Genomic DNA, 17818 nt, shown 5'->3' on the forward strand with positions numbered 1-17818 from the left:
TCCCTTGATTCATATTTTAAACTGATTTGAACATATTTTGAAAAAAAAATTGGAAATGTGATAGTGCTAAATCACAAACCACAATATTTTGAGGTTGAAACCTCATTATACCTGAACTATTCACTTCAGATACTGCCCCTGGAGAACTAAGGTAGTTTCATTCATTGCTTCAACCAAAGCCGACCAAAGCTGTGGCAGTCAATCCTGGAGGAGATGGTCCAGAGTGAGGAAGTCATAGCAGTGAGTCTGAACTGAAGTCCCACAGACAATGAAAGCCAACCCAGAAAAGCAGCATCAGTCAGTAAGTAAAAGAACAGTCTCAGGTTCAAAAACAGTACACTGAGACAACAGTCAGACGCCAGCTGTCACGAGAGAGAACAGAGGCTAGCAAGTAACAGAAGAAACAGTATGCACTGTCTTAAAGGAAGCTGAAATATTAACATTTATTAATATTAACATTGTGCTTATTGTTAACAGTATATAGGACTTGATTAAAGTTAGGAAATTTGGTTGGACAATTTCTATAACTTTTATCGATCTAGTAAATACTTTAATATTAAGAAAATATATGCCTCTGGTATATAAAGTGCAAAAAAAAAAAAAGAAAGAAAAAAAGAAAAGGTGAAGGAACACTTAAGTAACTAATATAGTCAAGGGAAGAGCTAAATAACTAAAGAGAAAAAGGAAGCAGTCAAGCCAGAGACCATACAACAGCAAGGATTCGTAGATGTTTAAGTTACAGGCTACAATTATCTAGATACAGGGTAACAAGTGACTAGGGTATCAGCATAGAACCTATGGATGACTGAACCCAGCAGATTTCCCTTAACTCACCCATCTTTTCACTGTCTGTGGGACTTCAGTTCAGACTCACTGCTATGACTTCCCCACTCTGGACCATTGGTCATTTTCCCCCCCTTTTTTTGCCATTAGGGCATGTGTGCTTGACAGAGAGATAGAGAGGGAGGGAAAATTAGAAATTGCTTCCAGGGAAGATGGCCATGCCACAATTCCTTCTTCTCCATTTTCCTGGTCTTTGGGGCATGCATACAGGCATCTGGCATGTTTTTCAAGCTGCCAGGTCTGGGACTCGAACTGTGGTCAGTCATGTAGGAATCCAGAACCTTAACTACCATGCCACCTGATGATCCCCTGCTCTGGGCCTTTTTGAAGTTAGTGTTTAATGACTTTCTGAATAAAACCAGTCTATGGCAAAAGTTGAAGCCATTTGTATAGATTGCATTATGATGTGAGACAATGGCATTGAGAGATAAACCTGTCTTCCCTGGATTCTGCAACCTAGAAAATCCTGTACACAGAGGACTTAATAAATATTTGTTGGACTTTTAAAAATATATTGCCCAAATGTATGTGCACTAACCAGAGAAAAAGAAAAAACACACTTTCAACAGGGTGTAGTCATGCCACAATCACTTTTCCTCCATTTCTCTTCTCTACTCAGGATTTTAGACACATGCATATATGTCTGGCTTGCTTTTCACACCACCAGGACGAGGATTTGAACTGCAGTCGACCATGTGAGATCCAGCTTTCAATGTATAGCACCTAACCACTGTGCTCTGTGACCAGTCCTGCTGGATAATTTTAAAGATGTATAAATGTCTTCTCTGGTAATAACTTTCAGAGATATCTAGAACATAGCAGCCTTTCTGATTAGACCTTATAGGCGGTAAATACGACTGTTTCAAGACAACCTCATAATGGCTGGCACAAAATCAAATTAAGCTCATGATTATATATAGGGATCTAAGTGTTCCTGGACGAGAAAGCATATCAGCTAAGGGGAAGTCAGGGTATCGGCCAAGATCCAATAAGACCCCTGAGTCATAGGCTAAGATGCTGTTCTGTAGAGCAAGTAGTCATTGTAAAGTCAATTGCATGACAGTTTTATCTCTTATTATTATATTTCCTTTTGCCTAAGGCTTTATTCTAGAAAAAAAATTCTTTTTAAAAATCCAATAAGATTATTAGTTCTTTTTACATCCTTTACATGGATATAGTACATATTTGGCCTTTTTCTTGTAATTTATCAGCAGTTGGCCCTCAGGCACAAGAACTTTTGCAGCATAACACAATAACTAGTGACCAGAATAAGCAAGATCTGTAGGGCACAACCAGTACAAATTTAATAAATGTTGAGTTTTTGCTTCTGGAAAACCTCTTGTGATGCTACAGCTTAATTCTCAACACATCTTTAAGAGAGAACAATTTTTACTACCCTCACAGCAAACTTAGAGATGCAAAAAACATAAAGATATGAAGACATTTTCTTCACAGTGTAACAATAACAGGGCTGAAATTAAAGAGCGTTCTAGAGCCCAAAGCTTGGGCAATTATGAACTGCCCATAAACCTCTTCCTCACTCAAGGTCAAACTTTTCCATTTTTCCTTTGTGTTCAACTTTGTTCAAAAATTGACTTAAGTAACAGAATGTAACTCTAGGGAGAGAGTTCTGCTTCGAACACACTGTGCCTATCCACAGTGAAGACAGTAATCAGTTGGCTAAGTTGCTTCCATTGACCTCACTGCTGCTCTTTTGAGTGCCCTCAATGTTAGCTCTCCCACAAGGCACAGGAAGCTCAATACTTGTGCAACAGCAGGGAATAGAATACTTGCCCCACAAGATATCTCTTAAAGGAGTTTGATGGTCATTTTCTTTCTAATATGAAAATTCTAAAAACTTGAAAATTAGAGAAACATATGAGCCTGTTAAAATCTTTGATACTTTATACAGTAAAGAAACTCATTTATCCCTGCTTCTCCCAAACATATTTACCATGTATCCCAGCATGATTAACCATGGAATTTTTTTCTCATAGAACCTTGAAAAATGTTACCATAACGGATTAGGAATGCAGATAGCACTCTTTCTCAAAGATAGTGGGTATCTGATAATCAGTGAGACAACTTTTAAAACTAATGCCTTTGTTTTCTTTTAGTGTTTATTTCCTAGGAGAGAGAGAGAGAGACAGAGGAATATTTGTTAAATTTTAAAAAAAATTGCCCAAATGTATGTGCACTGTATTTGTTGGATTTAAAAAAAATTGCCCAAATGTATGTGCACTAACCAGAGAAAGAGAGGAAAACACACTTTCAATACACACTCTTCAACACATTCTCAGGTCAAAGTTCTATCCCCAGACTTTTTAGCCAATCTGTGTACACAATAGTGGTCACACGCATGTATACACAATAGTGATCAGTGAACTGAACCCCAATCTTCCATATGTCTTCCCATTTTGCAGAGCATTATGGTAAAACTATGGTACTACAACAAGGCCTAGAGCTGATTAATACCTTTAAGGTGACTCCATAACCCACCCTTGCTGCCACCCCACAAAGTTGTTTGTATCTCACAACTCAGAAACGAAAACTATCTTTTTTAAAAGAATTACTTATTTACTTTTATGTATTATTATTATTTTGAAATTTGCTATAGGGCACATGAACTCACCAGAGACAGAGGGAGAGAAGAAGTGAAAAAAGTAAGCCACCAGGTCCAAAAGCTGAACTGCAGTCAGCCACATGGGAGTCTAGTGCCTCAACTACCACACCACTTCCTGGTTCATAACACAAACTTAATTGACCAGATCTAGGTCCAAGTGAAACTAAACAGTTTCAATAGCCTGTCTTAGAACCCAAGAGATGAAGAACGTATATGATGCCAGAACAGAAATGCATAATTTGCTCTTTGGGAAAGTAAAAGAGACAAATAGATAAACAATCATTTAAGTACTATACCCCACAATTGGAGCCCACAGCTGGAATCCAGTTAGCACATTAACAGAGAAGATCACTTAGAAAAAAAGTGGAGATAAAGAAGGAAGAGCACTAAGGAAAGGAGAAGGGGATGAAGAGGAGGCAAAGATGTAGTTCAAGTCCAGGACCTAGTAGCATGCTTTCTCACTTTCCTTCTCTTTGTCTCTCTATCTATCTCTCTCTGGTCAAATTAAAATAAATGAATGAATAAATAAAATTAAATAAAATAAATATTTTAAAAAGAAGAAGAAGAAAAGGTAAAGGTAATTTAAGACGAGCTGACTGAGAAAACTTACCAGCTTGAACTTAGAAGCACAGAATGTTTTGGTGACTCAGCATTTGGAACATTAAAAAAATTTTTTTTTTGAGCCCCAGGACTGCTATGGGACCTTTCACCATGAGAGAGTGCAGTCCTGAAGTGCATTACCACTACTGAGATTTTGGAATCTGTAGAGGCTGAAGAAGCATTTCCACCCTGTAGTGATAATTACCCAGTAAGGAGGTTAATTTACAAGTGGGATCAGTGTAACAAGGATAGCTTGAAGAAGGGCTTTTAGTCAGAGTCATCTATTTCTTATTCTTTCTTTTTTTATAGTTTATATTTTTCTTTCATGAGAGAAAGAGACAGAGACAGAGAAAAGACAAACACCCTCAACAGTGTCTCATGTTGCGATCCCTTCTCCAGACTGCACACCTGTTGTACACAAGATGACTGAGAAACCAAATCTGTGGTCTTCCATATGGACACAGCTCCTTATCAGTAGCACATTACCACTGTACCAGCTAGCTGGCCCTCAGGGTCATACATACCTAACATGCAATGCATAGATTTTTGTGGTTTGATCACATACGAGGTTAGAAAATCCATATAGCTTGTATGCCATTGATAACACAACTGTTCTATTAGTAAATCACTTAGAGTCGAATAGAATTCTGCTCATTAGCATAGCCCTTGTTCTGTGTGTAATCAGACACAAGGATACATTTGCAGTCAGATAATATAGAATATGATCCAAGGAATTATTTTTGTCGTGACTTACATTGTAGCACTTTCATTCAGGGACCCCAATCCCGACTTTAGGCACTTTCGGCTGCCTCTGTGAGAGTTCCCCAAATACAAGGCCATTAGCTGTTAGACTCCTGCATGCTTGCTCTGACAGCATCTGCGAAAAAAAAAAAATGTATGATCGTACTCTTTACTAAGCCCATGATTTCCCCCAATTATTGATTTAATCCATTGGAAATTTCTACTGGTTTAAAATATAGTGAGCATCTAATATCTAGTGTTCCCTCCCACCATCTCCAATGCTCTATCTCTAGTCCAAATCACCATTAACCATCTCTTGAATTTCTGCAATAACTTCTCAATTGTTTCTCACTACTCTTATCCTCATAATCCATTCATTCTCTATTTTTAAAAAATCAAATTGAGTACTGATTATAAAGTCTTATTTTTTCACTTTTTTTCAGTGGCTTCCTATTATAATTCGAGTGAAATAAAACCCTTTGTCATAGCCTAGAATGTCTTATAACATCTGGCTTCTGCCTGTTTCTTTGAATTCAGCTCCTATACTGTCCTACTTGTTTGCCACAATCTAGCCACATTGGCCTGCGCTTTCTCCCTGAAACACACCAAGCTGATTCTTCAGCAAAGCATTATCTTTGTTGATCCCATTGCCTATTTGTTCCTACATATAGGTCTTCCTATGGCTGCCTCCCCATCTTCTGAGTTCTAGTTCAAAAGTCATCTCCTCAGAGAAGCCTTCTCTGATGACTACCATGCCTAACCTCATGCATCCCTCTTACCTATCGTATTATTGTGTTTATTGTCAAAGTACTAAGTTAAAAATGTAAGCTCCTTGAGTGCAGGAACTTCGTCGACTTATATGCTAATGTATTTTCAGTGCCTACAACGTGATTGGCAAAAACGTAAGTACTCAAAAAATGTTTCTTGGATAAATGAATAAGCAAAAAAGTACCATTTGTAGTGAAGCTCACTTTGGCACAATCTTGCAATAAAAGGAGTCTAAACTAAAATTCCAAACACTGTCTTTTAGGACTGTTGCTACATTCTCTTTCCTTGTGTCTTCTTTGTTCATGAGTACTCAATGGTATTGCAGACAAGTAAGCCTGTGTGCCAATCATATGTTCTTAAATATCTAGTGATGTGACTGTTTCTGGGGACAAAAGGAGTATTTGCTGAGGGCAACTGCAGAAGGGCTCTCAAGGACACTTTAGGTTAGATTTGAAGTTATATTTTCTATAGGACTTGATCTATTACGCTGGATTCTGTTTCACTCTTTACTTTGCAGGTGGTTTTATTCATCACAACCCCAATACCTCTGCCCCAGCATTTATGCAAATAGCACTGCTTCTACTGTTGTCATTGTTTATTGACTAATTTAATGCTATGCATGTATGGGAAACTATGCAAGAGGAATTATGATATAATTTATTTAGTTATCACAACCTTAAAAGATAGGTGCTAGTGTTGTCCATATGTTATAGATGAAGAAATAGACACTTTGAGACTTAAGTAATCTGTCTGAGGTTAGATAATTTAGAAATCAAATCCAGGTATTCTTGATTCTAGCATCTGAGTTCTCAATTGCTACACTCATTTCCTTCACAACAATAAATTTGGTCTTATGGGATCATTTGAATAAAGTCTTGATGCAAAATAATGATAACAAAGGTTTTTATTGAGCTGGGTTCCCTCTTTGTGTTTATTACTGAGCTAGGTGGTGAAGAAAAGATAAATTGTCATGAATCTTGTCTTGATTTACTTATTGGTTTAAAATAAAGAATCAAACCCACACACAAGAATTTTTATACATTATTCACATGTGATACTGTTGAGTACCTGGAAAAGTCATGATGCACTTTTGCATAGAAAAATAGAAAAACATGTCATGACTTTTCCAATGACAATAGTAAGATGCTTATAATCAAAATGACAGTAGCAGTTCAGACAAAAGTAAGGTTTTAGGTATACTAGATGCTTAGGTTAAGTTTTCAAGGTGAATTTACTTTAAAACTTGAACCAGTTTTATATTGGTTAGGAGCCAAGACAAAGAGAGTAAGACATAACTGGACTATGTTACCCAAATACCACTTATTTAACATCTAATGTCAAATATCTCAAATCTCCATTCAAAATCTTGCAGAGGATCATATACTTTTCAAAATATTTCTGAATGATGAGGGGCTTTATACAATTAACCTCAAGCTTGGAATTCCTGCTCTTAATTCTCTGCCTTCTTTTTTGAGACTGTTTCTTTATCTTAGATCTGACATCACACAGAACCTGGGACTCTATGCTCCATCCCCACCCTCCTCTTTTACTCAGAACTTTTACTGAAGGTTTATGATCACAGTGAAGAGGTTATACCATTATGATATGAGTATACTACAGAAGACACAAATTTAAATTGCACACAATTGATTCTTGCTATTCCCAGTAGTTACATTCTAGAAAGTCTATATAAACACTGAATTAGCAATAATTAATTATTGCTCTTTCAGGAAGAAAGGATTAGGCACTTTTGAGCCTCCAGTCACAATGTTTCATCAAGCAATGAATACATAACCTTGTTTTATGTATGTTTCTATTTAAAGACACACTATTTGGTACATATGGTTGGTTCACTAACATTAGCCTTCTTACATTTAGGAACACTAGACAGCACTTTAGCATAATGTTTGGGGGCCATAATTAAAAGCAAAACTCAAAGAGAAAACAGAAACATGACAAAAATGTGGCACTAAATATACCACACACATGATCTTTGTTTACTATATAAAATCTGAAATGAGAAGGCAGAGAGTCACCTTGGTCATTGACTTCAAGCTGGCAATGTGCCCATTCAATGGAAAAATGTTTGCTACTCTTCATGTATCAAAGAATGTCTGCAGAAGCACCACTAATAATGATTTAGGGGTTACAAATTTTAGCAAGTAGAAAAACTTATGTATGCAGAATCCCCCCTTACTAAAGGTAAACTGTGTTAGACATCAGACACTCCATTACTAAAATTGCCAACAGTACTCTCTTGTTGGTTTCCCCTCATTTACACCATTAATTGACTCGGCCTCTTGCCATCTATCTGGTTATTTTACTTCCCTCAATTTTCCGTCTTGTTTTCTTATCTCATATTCCCAGATTGCCATCCGTGATCTAAATTCTTTTCATTCTGAAATGAGAAGTACTATGTGAAAGCCATCCTTGAAGATATACATTTAACAGATGATTACACCGGGCCAATTATATTCTGAGATTAGACTTTCCTATAGCACGTTGCACTACGTTCTTTTCTAGGGAAGCAATAACAAAATACCACAATCTTGGTGACTTAGAACAAAATATATTTATTATCTCACAGTTTTGGAGGCTAGGAGTCCAAAATCATGGTATCAGCAGGGCCATGTTCCTTCTGAAATCTAGAGAGAATAACAAGTTTTGGCTTTTTTGTAGATTTTAGTGGTATTCTGACAATCTTGTTATTCCTTGGCCTGCAGGTGCAGCATTTAAATCTCTGCCTTCATCATCACATGACATCCTCCCCAAGTGTTTCTGTGTCTCTATGTCTCTTCTCTTCTTATAAAGACACCAGTTATACTGGACTAAGCACAAAAACTATTCCATTAATTTAATTAGACTAATTCTATTAGCCTAATCTCAGCTACTTATACATGCAACTCCTTCCCCAAATAAGATCATATTCTGATGTACTAGGGTTTAGGACTTTAACAAATATTTTTGGTGGCCAAAAATGAACCCACTTTATAGTAGCTACAGAAGCAATAGCACAAATTATTCCACCACTCCCAATCCATGGAATATGAATATGGTTTTAAATAGCAGTTTTTCTCGCTCCCTATAATCGTAACTGTGCAATATGACTCTGGGCAACTTATTAAAAATTTCTAAATTGACGTGACTTCATCTTCAAAATTGGCTTTTATGATCATAAAATGCAAAATATATGTAATAATAAGATAATACTCAAAGTATATGTAAATGATATGTAGAACAATTAGATAAATGGTAACTATCATCTTTTTTTTGAAAGAGATTTTTACTATAGGGCACATATGCTCACTGGAGAGATAGAGAGACAGAAGTGAGAAATCGCCCCCCATGAGGATAGCCACACCACAATCCCTTCTCCTCCATCCTCCTCTCTGCATTTTGGGTATGCACGTACACACATCCATCATGAGTTTTAAGCTTCCAGGTCCGAGACTTGAACTGTGATTGACTACATGGGAATCCAGCAATGTAATCATTATGTCATCTGCTGGTCCTGATAACTATTGTTTTTAATAGTGTAATATGAATATACATGTATAAGTACATTTGTACGTATGTATTCATGTATGTATGTCTGTTTATATATTCGTGTATGTATGTCTTTATATTCACATGCATTTGGGCTAGTGTTAGTCTAAAAAAACTGACACAATAATAAATTAATTAGAACGCAAGGCAAAAAAGGCAAGGTAATTCTTTAACAATTTAAGAAGATCGGGACCAGCAGTTGCATAATAGCTATGCTGCTGGACTCCCATGTAGTCGATGATGGTTCGAGTCCCAGACCTGGTGGCTTAAACTCACAGAGGACACATGTGTGTGTGTGCCTAAGATCCCAAGAGGAGTAATGAAGGATAAGGGATTGCGGTGTGGCCATCCCCCTAGGGGGTGATTTCTCGCTTTCTGTCTCTGTCTCTCTCTGTCTTTCTGGCAAGCAAACACACCTGTAACAAAAATCTCTCCAAAAAAAAAAATCACCTATATTACATCATCATTTGTATTTAACATAAATTTTCATATTTGCTTCCAGATGTTTTAATAAAAGTCAATTGTTTGATTGATTGTTAAAATGTAAAAAACTGATTATGTTATTGTTGATAATTGGGCATTGATGTATCTATCAAAGAGCGACTATGGTAAGTGTCTAAGGTATTATTTCAGAAACACCGTAGTAAGGGGACTGATTTTATGATACTGATTCAGTGAGTACCTAAGGAAATACAGATAAGATCTTAAGATCAGTCGATGAGTTGATGACAGTTAAGAGGTGGAGAGGGAAAATCATCACCTACTCTCTCATCTTGCTGTCCCTGCAAGGGACACATTTATACTTTGAGTCTCAATATTTCTGACAAATTTCCTTTGAAACAGTTTTTATCAGAGTGAAGACAGGCAAGTGAAACTGGTAGATCTTACAAACTGTGGAATATTCTATCAAATTTCAATTAAATATTCTATTAAATGCCTAGCACCAATTATTTAACTGTATTTTATTGAACAAAGTGTGCACCAAGCTGGACTATTAACATTCTCTCTCTTTGAGTATGAGTTAATAAAAAATAAAAGCTTCCTTTTGCCAGTTAGGTTGACTTGAAAATACCTAAATTTGGCAGTTAAATTTGACAGAACTATCTTTTGTCATGTGGCCAGAGAGGCAGAAAGGGAAAAATGAAATAAAATGAAATAGAGAAACCAAACTGAGAGATCATGAATTCCACAAAAAGATCAAGATGGTGGCTACCTTTGGGGCCTACCTATTAATGTCTCCTTTCTTTTGGAGTCTCAAGTGTGCTTTGTGCCACAGGGTTCTATGGAACACACCTGTGTCCAAATTAACATGCACTCCGCCTTTCTCAATACCAGTTTGATTAATTTTTGCTTTTGCAAGTAACTAGACTTCCCTGAGATAAAACTCAGATCTTATTATCATTTGTTAGTCCCCTGGACATAGACAGTTAAATTGCTGCTTGCCATGAGGCTCACAGGAGAGAATTATTTTTGTCCTCTTATGAAATCTATCTGATCAGCACAGAACCAGACAGTGATACAGCATTAAAAGTCAATGTCCTGTGTGACTGACCCCATAGAAAGTTCCAGATTTGCAGACAGAGACCTCCCTGAGTATGCTGGACATGTGTGTGCCCATCTCCCAAGGTTGCTGAGACTGGGAGATAGTGGCATCAATACTTCGCACAATTGGGAATGAAGTGTTTCTGTTTCTCTGTCTTGCTCTTAGGAAAAAAGTAAACTTGTGTGTATGTGTGTGTGAGAGTATGTGGCACATATACTCTATGGAATACTACTTAGTCATAAAAAAATGAGACCCTGACATTTGATATAAATTGGACAAATAGGGAAGAGTTAATGCTAAATGAAGCAAGCCAGGCTATGAAAGAAAGGCATTGTATGTCCTCACTTAATGTATACCAAATGTCTACACTCTGTGGCAGAAACTGAAATACCGGAAGGTATAATAGCAGAAAGATCAATTGTAGATACTAGAGACAATATAGAAGAGGGTTAGTAATAGGGAGTGAGTAATAGGAGGTGGGAGGGAGGGGATCAAAATTTTAAAAAATTTAATAGATACAAAAATGAGAAGTTGTCTATTGATAATGTATATGGTAATGTCTTTACTTGACTAAGATGCATTGTATTCATGCTGGGGAAAACCACATTATATACTATAAAGATATACAGCAAGTAAATGTAAATTTTAAAAATTAAATTAAAAAATAGAAAACTTTTTAAAAAAGTGATCTTGAGGACAGAAGGGAGCATGGTGGTTAGAGCAGTTGGAGTCCACATGGCTGACTGTGTGGTTCAAGTCCTGAACCTGGTGGTTTGAAAAACACAGCAGGCATGTGTGCATGTGTGTTCAAAAGGGATTGCAGCATGGCCAACTCTTCAGGGGATCATTTCTCAATTTCTCTCTGTCTCTCTCCATGAACACATGTGCCTTGTAGCAAAATATAGGGGGAAAACAATCGGATCAGCAAGTTATCTAATGACTGAACTGATTTAATCATGTAAAGAATAAAATTATTTATGATCTTTTGTGGTATTGTAAGTCCTTTGTCACTTCTTTTTTATGTATTTATGTATATGTATTTCATATCTACTCCTTGTAAAACAACATCAATAAAATTAATCAACCTTTTACTTCAGCACAACACTAGTTCAACTGCTTCCTGTGCATCCATGATGTATTTCTATGTTCTTTCTAATAGTCCACCTACTTGTTTCTACCATCTGCCACGGGCTAGAATACCTTAATGAAGGACCATTTCAAATTCTGTCATTTCACTTCAACATTGAGCTTTCTGGGTTTCTGCTGTCATCATGTTTGTGTTGAAACATAAACTTCATATTCTATTTAATTATTGGGTTTTTTTTTTTGAGAGATTTTTGCTATAGGGCACGTGCACTCACCAGAAAGACAGAAGGGGAACGAGAGATAGAAAGCGAGAAATCACCCCCCAGGGGGTCTGGCCACGCTGCAATTCCTCCTCCTCCATTCTCCTATCAGGATCTTGGGCATGCACACACATGCACCCGGTATGAGTTTAAGCCACTGGGTCCAGGACTCAAACCGCAGTCGACTATGTGGGAGTCCAGCAACGTAGCCATTATGCCAACTGCTGGTTCCTCTTTAACAGTGACATTTTTAAGGTTTCCTAAAATTTTATGTCAAAGATATGACTCACCTGCCCTTGAGCATTTTATCTTCATAGCTCTCAAAAGCTAATGTCTAGCATGCTGAGATCATGTTCCACAAAAGATACAGTTATTCACTCATTTATACTTCAAATTTTTTGTGAAAAATTCTCTGAAGGCAATTCTTTGAGAAGCATAGTCCCTACCTTCAAGAATCTTACAACCTAGTAAGGAAGCTAAAATACATACACAAATACATTAAGCTACAAAATACAAGCACTATAAAGAGATCAAGATATTACTTCTGGATAAGCAGATTAGAAAATAGCTTGAGAAAAGATAAAACTGGAGTCATGTTATAGAAGATAAAAATAAAAATTAGAAAATGGTGTAGATCTGGCTCTATGGCCCAATAGTTAAGGACATGGCTGACTGTGCCATTAAAGCCCTGGACCTAGTAGCTTAGAAATACACCAGGTAACTGTGCATGTGTGCCCAAAACTCCAAAAGGACTGGAAGTAGAGGAGAAAGGATCATGTGATCAGTCCCATGAGGAGTGCTTTCTCCTTTCCTTCTCTCTCTGTGTATTCACCTCTGGCAAGCACATGTACTCCCTAGGGAAAAAAAAAAAAAAAAAGATGAAGAGAGTATTTCTTGGTAGTTTAAAAGTTAAGTATTTTCTCTTAACTGCAGCTAAAATCATATATTCCTCTTGTTTTTACTGATTGTCTAAATTATTTAAATAATACTATAGTTATCAGAAAATCCCATGTTATTTTCTCCTTGCTCATGGCTTTCCATTATCTAATCAAAAGACTGACAAGGCAAGCTAGTCCCTTCAGAATTAATGTAAGTTTTCCCTTTACCACTTGTAGAACTTATAGAACTTACTGCTAGGCCTCTTCCAATTTCTTGATAATTTTACAGCATAAACAACTACCTGTTTTTTTATATAGCCTGGTCACAAATAAGCTGCAATGAGAAGAACCACCTTATGAGTCAAAAATACATTCAGAAGGACACAAGGAAGAATGACACATCGTTCCCTGAAGGACATTTGTTTATGCCCAAAGTTTTAGAACAAAAATTATTTAAGCACAAGCAAGAATTTAACTAACCTGCCATTTAATGTGTATATTATGTCTAAGTGATAAAAATATACCCTTTGCTAGTATTTATAAGTGTGCATTGAATACCAACAGGAAATACAAGGAGGAGGATGGCTGAGTCCCCAAGTTTAATTTATGTGAAATTAAATGTCTTTTGCCTCATGAAATTTGTGACATTTGAGAGGGACCAAAAGAATGAGTAGCTCCTTCCAAACTAGCTCCTTCCAAGCTGAAGAAAATTCTGCCTTGGTTTATATGTAAACTCATGTAATAAACAGTGTAGGATTAAGCTGTTCAATTCAAGTAAAAGAAATACGAGAAACTGATATTTAGTCCACATTTTCTTTTCTTCTGTCATCCTGTTTAAACGAGAAACATGCATATGGACATAACTTTTTTTTTTTTTTTCTGAAGAGTCTCCATCCCTTCCATATGAGGTAAAAACAGAAAAAGCTGCCCTTACCAATGTGCCTTTCCAGTGGATATACCGTTGGTAATGTTTAAGAAAGCAAGAATTTTTCTGTTTAGAATGAGGAAGCCAGTTAGTCCTTAGATCAGCAGGTCAGTTCATAAATTCTGAGGTGCATCGAAATAAATGTCTTAAATCAGCAAGACTGGGGTTGTGATTCACTCCTGCCAGTTGTTCACCCTACAGAGGTCCTGCTAAGAGGACAAGAGAGAAATGACATTCAGTCCACAAACCAGGTATAAAGGCCTGTTCCTGGAATAAGGCACACCCTATTCTAGTTCATACAAAAGCAGTCTCTTAAACCATTAAACTGCAGCATTTCCTCTAATGCGATGTTTTTACTCATTCCCACACCAGCACAGTATGGGTTGACCTAGTAACAAAATCAAAGAAACTATTTCAGTAAACTTTATAAGCTAGGTGCTATTACAAGGAACCCTCTTAATCTTCTCTAGGACACTGTAGATTAATTGACATTATCCATTCCCTCGGTGAAACATGAGCAGTGCTCATCACACACTGAGTGCTTATAACCACTACGCTACTCTTTTAATACTTATGGGTGCTGGGAAATGTTAATTTCTCCATCCGAACTTTGAGTTTAATGTTATAAATCAATTGAGTTAGATCTCAAACCTTTAAGTTTAGGTGTGACTGTTTTAAAATTATGTAGGTTATTTAAATAACTTACTAACCAATAAGATGGAAATTCCTAAAGGAAATTGTTTTTCTAGAACATTAAGTACAAAAGAATATTTTGGGAGCCTTAATAAAGATGGATTAATAAAAATAATTTATGTTGAATTACATGTTTTTGCACTCACTATAAATTGCTCAGACTCATAATAAAAATTGGAATAATTGTGTAGATGAATTTTATTCCCAGGTGTCTAAGTTCTCACTTATTTTAAAGAAATTAAGGTAGAAACTGAAGATGACACATAATGGCCATGGTTTAGTAAGACAAAAATTTGGTCAACAGAGTTGTACTAAGATAATTGCTTTTTACTCTCATCAAAATATTGGTATGTGGGGACCAGTGGGTGGCATAATGGTTCGGTCCCTGAACTCCCATGTAGTTGACCATGGTTTGAGTCCCAGACACAGTGGCTTAAAACTTGTGCTGGGCATGCATATGTTTGTGCCCAAAATCCTAAGAAGAGAATGGAGGAGAAGGGGCTGTGATGTGGCCAGATGCCCTGAAGGTGGTGGGAGGGTGACTTCTCGCTTTCTGTCTCTCTGCCTCTCCAGCAAGCACACATGCCCTATGGCAAAAGTCTCTCTTTTAAAAAAACATTGGCATATAGATGAATACACGTTTAAGTCATGTTTAAGATGTGTACATAACATTTATTATTGTCATTTTTTAATTGCTCAAGAGCACATGCACTCACCAGAGATAGAAAGAAAGAGAGAGAGAGAGAAAGCACTGCTCAACACAACAGTGCGAGGTCACACCACAATCCCTTCTTCCTCCATTTCTTCATGCTGTGAGGATTTGGGCCATGAACACATATGCCCAGAGTGTTTTTCAAGTCACTGGGGCTGGGATGCAAACCACAGTTAGCTATGTGAGATCTAGCTCTCGGTGCATAACACTATCCAATGTGCTATGGGTTGGCCCTGTATATCAGTTTTTATAATTGCCTATTTTAACTTACTTTTTTTTTTTGGCAGGGAAGAGCTTTTTGCTATAGGGCACATGTGCTCACCAGAAAGACAGAGAGACAGAAAGTGGGAAATCACCCCCTGAGGGGACAGCCACGCCGCAATCCCTTCTCCTCTCCAGATCTTGGGCATGCACACACACGTGCCTGGCATGAGTTTAAGCCACGGGATCTGGGACTCCAACCACGGTCAACTACATGGGAGTCCAGCGACATAGCCATTACACCAACTGCTAGTCCCTTAACTTACTTTTTAAGAAAGCTTGTATTATTAAGATTATAGAGATAATAAAAATAAGTCAGGTTATTATATAAATGGCAAAAAAATCAGAGTCAATGAATGATAGAGCTAGGATTAGGGGCTTAGTCTCTGCATTTACCTACAAAATATCCAGACCTGAGAAGCACTGGAAGGTCCTGATGACTTGACCTTTGCTCAAAAATGCAGCCTTGCTGATTGCTAACACTCCACTTAAATTCTAAACTCTAGCCATGATAAAATGACTTGAGTTTCCCAAATGTTCTACATTCTCTGTCTCTTTCTGATGTCTAAGCCCTTGAACTTTTAACCTGTCAAAAAATCCTTCCCCTACATATTACTTGGGAAACATTTATTCTATAACCTTCAACTCTTGAAAAGCTGTCATATTTTTCCTAGGGAAATGTCCATGACTTTTCTCTGCCTCAGGTTAGAAGCTCCTTTAATAACACTTTTACTTAGGCTTTGTATACCTTTCATAAAACTAGTTATTTCCTGTTTAGTTATCATCCTATGTAAACTCAAAAATATATTCAGGGTCTGTGTAGCTCATCTTCATATGTAGAACATCAAATATAGTGCCTAGAACAAAACTGATTAACAATACATACTTGTGGGAGGGAATTAGGAAGGAAAATCGAGGATTTTAATTAATATTTTTCTAGAGACGTAGAAAATATTTTGCCAACTAAAAGGATGCACTGTTAATACCAAAACATACTATTATATATCATGACCTAGATCTTAAAAGACTTGTCATTTTTAAAGGTGAATTAATACTCATTCTTTCAAAATCTATTTTTATCATCTCATGATTAATATATTTAAAATTTTCAGACAAATGTACTAGAAAATGAATTAAAGCTCTCAAAAAATAGTTTTTATGTACCAAGTATTTTAAAATTTTACTTTCACTACATGAATCACATTATTTAAAAATTCATTATTTAAAAATGTATAATTATTTAGTCACAGACTACAGTAAAATTTAGCTTGTAAATTTCAAGAATTAAGAGAGTAGAGCTTTTAAAGCCAAATTAGAGTATGAAAATGGATTGCTGGGGAAATATATTTCTGACTACAAAAAATTACTTAAGTTTCTTAGAATTTTTTTTAATTTCTACATGAAAATAATCATTGTATAATTATAATTCATTGTCTTCTGTTTCTTAAAGCATGTCTTACCAGACTTTCTATGCAATCTTTAGCTAACCTAGGATAGGTTACCTGAAAGTAACAAGTTTATTTTTAGAAGTATAATTTTAACTGTTAATTAAACTAAGCTATTCTCCCACTTACTTCAAGATGTTCTCATTTTCTTTCTGCAACAGGTATAAATGATATTAATTCATCCAGTCATTACTTATTCATACAGAGTATTTATTGAGAACCTACTATTTCCTAAGTCCTATATTCATAGGTGATTAAATATTAACCATCTTCTTTGGAGCTTATATTTTAGTGTAGAAACAGCAAATAAACAGGAAAAACGAGGAAGTCACAAATAAGTGTGATGATGAAAATAAAAAGGGTATGATATGACATTAAGTTATTTAAGGTTGAATAATCAGAAAATGTATTTCTGAGGAAGGCACACTGAAACTAAGAATGAAGGTTAAGGAGGATCCACTCATTTAAAAATCTAGGAAAAACATTCCAGAAAGAGAAAATAATTAATCCAAAGTCTTAGGTAGTGAGTACAGGGGAAAATAAAATAGGATGAGATCAGAGAAATCAGTAGGGATTGGATTATGTAGGGCTTTATATCTAAGAATTTGGATTTTATTCTAAGAATAATTACGTGTCACTGGAGAGTTTTAAAGAGGAAAGAGAATGTTATTCAAAATTTCCTATGTATACTATATAGAGACTGGTTTAGCAGGAGCACGGGTTGGGAAAATAACATAAATACTAAATAAGTAAGCAAATACTGAATAAGAAATAAGTGGACATTTCACTTGTCCACATGAGACTTAATGGTAGCACCAGGAATAAAATGAGAAGATAATTTTAGGTCATTTTGAAGAAATCTATAGAACTTAGTGATGTTGGATATGAGGGAAA

At 36.2% G+C, this 17818-nt stretch overlaps 1 long non-coding RNA gene across 1 annotated transcript in view; it reads right to left on the bottom strand.

Annotated features, from left to right (window-relative positions):
- Positions 1 to 4831: 4831 nt before the first annotated feature.
- Positions 4832 to 17818, bottom strand: part of LOC102501200 (uncharacterized) — a 20261-nt gene continuing 7274 nt past the window's right edge. Inside the window, exons 3-4 of the long non-coding RNA XR_334192.1 lie at positions 13823 to 14022; positions 4832 to 4943 (exon numbers count right to left, since the gene is read on the bottom strand). This is a non-coding gene — a long non-coding RNA (uncharacterized LOC102501200). The remainder of the gene's footprint in view (positions 4944 to 13822; positions 14023 to 17818) is intronic.

The sequence above is a fragment of the Tupaia chinensis genome, unplaced genomic scaffold, assembly GCF_000334495.1.
Source record: "Tupaia chinensis unplaced genomic scaffold, TupChi_1.0 Scaffold000164_1, whole genome shotgun sequence".
Classification (NCBI taxonomy): Eukaryota; Metazoa; Chordata; class Mammalia; order Scandentia; family Tupaiidae; genus Tupaia; species Tupaia belangeri.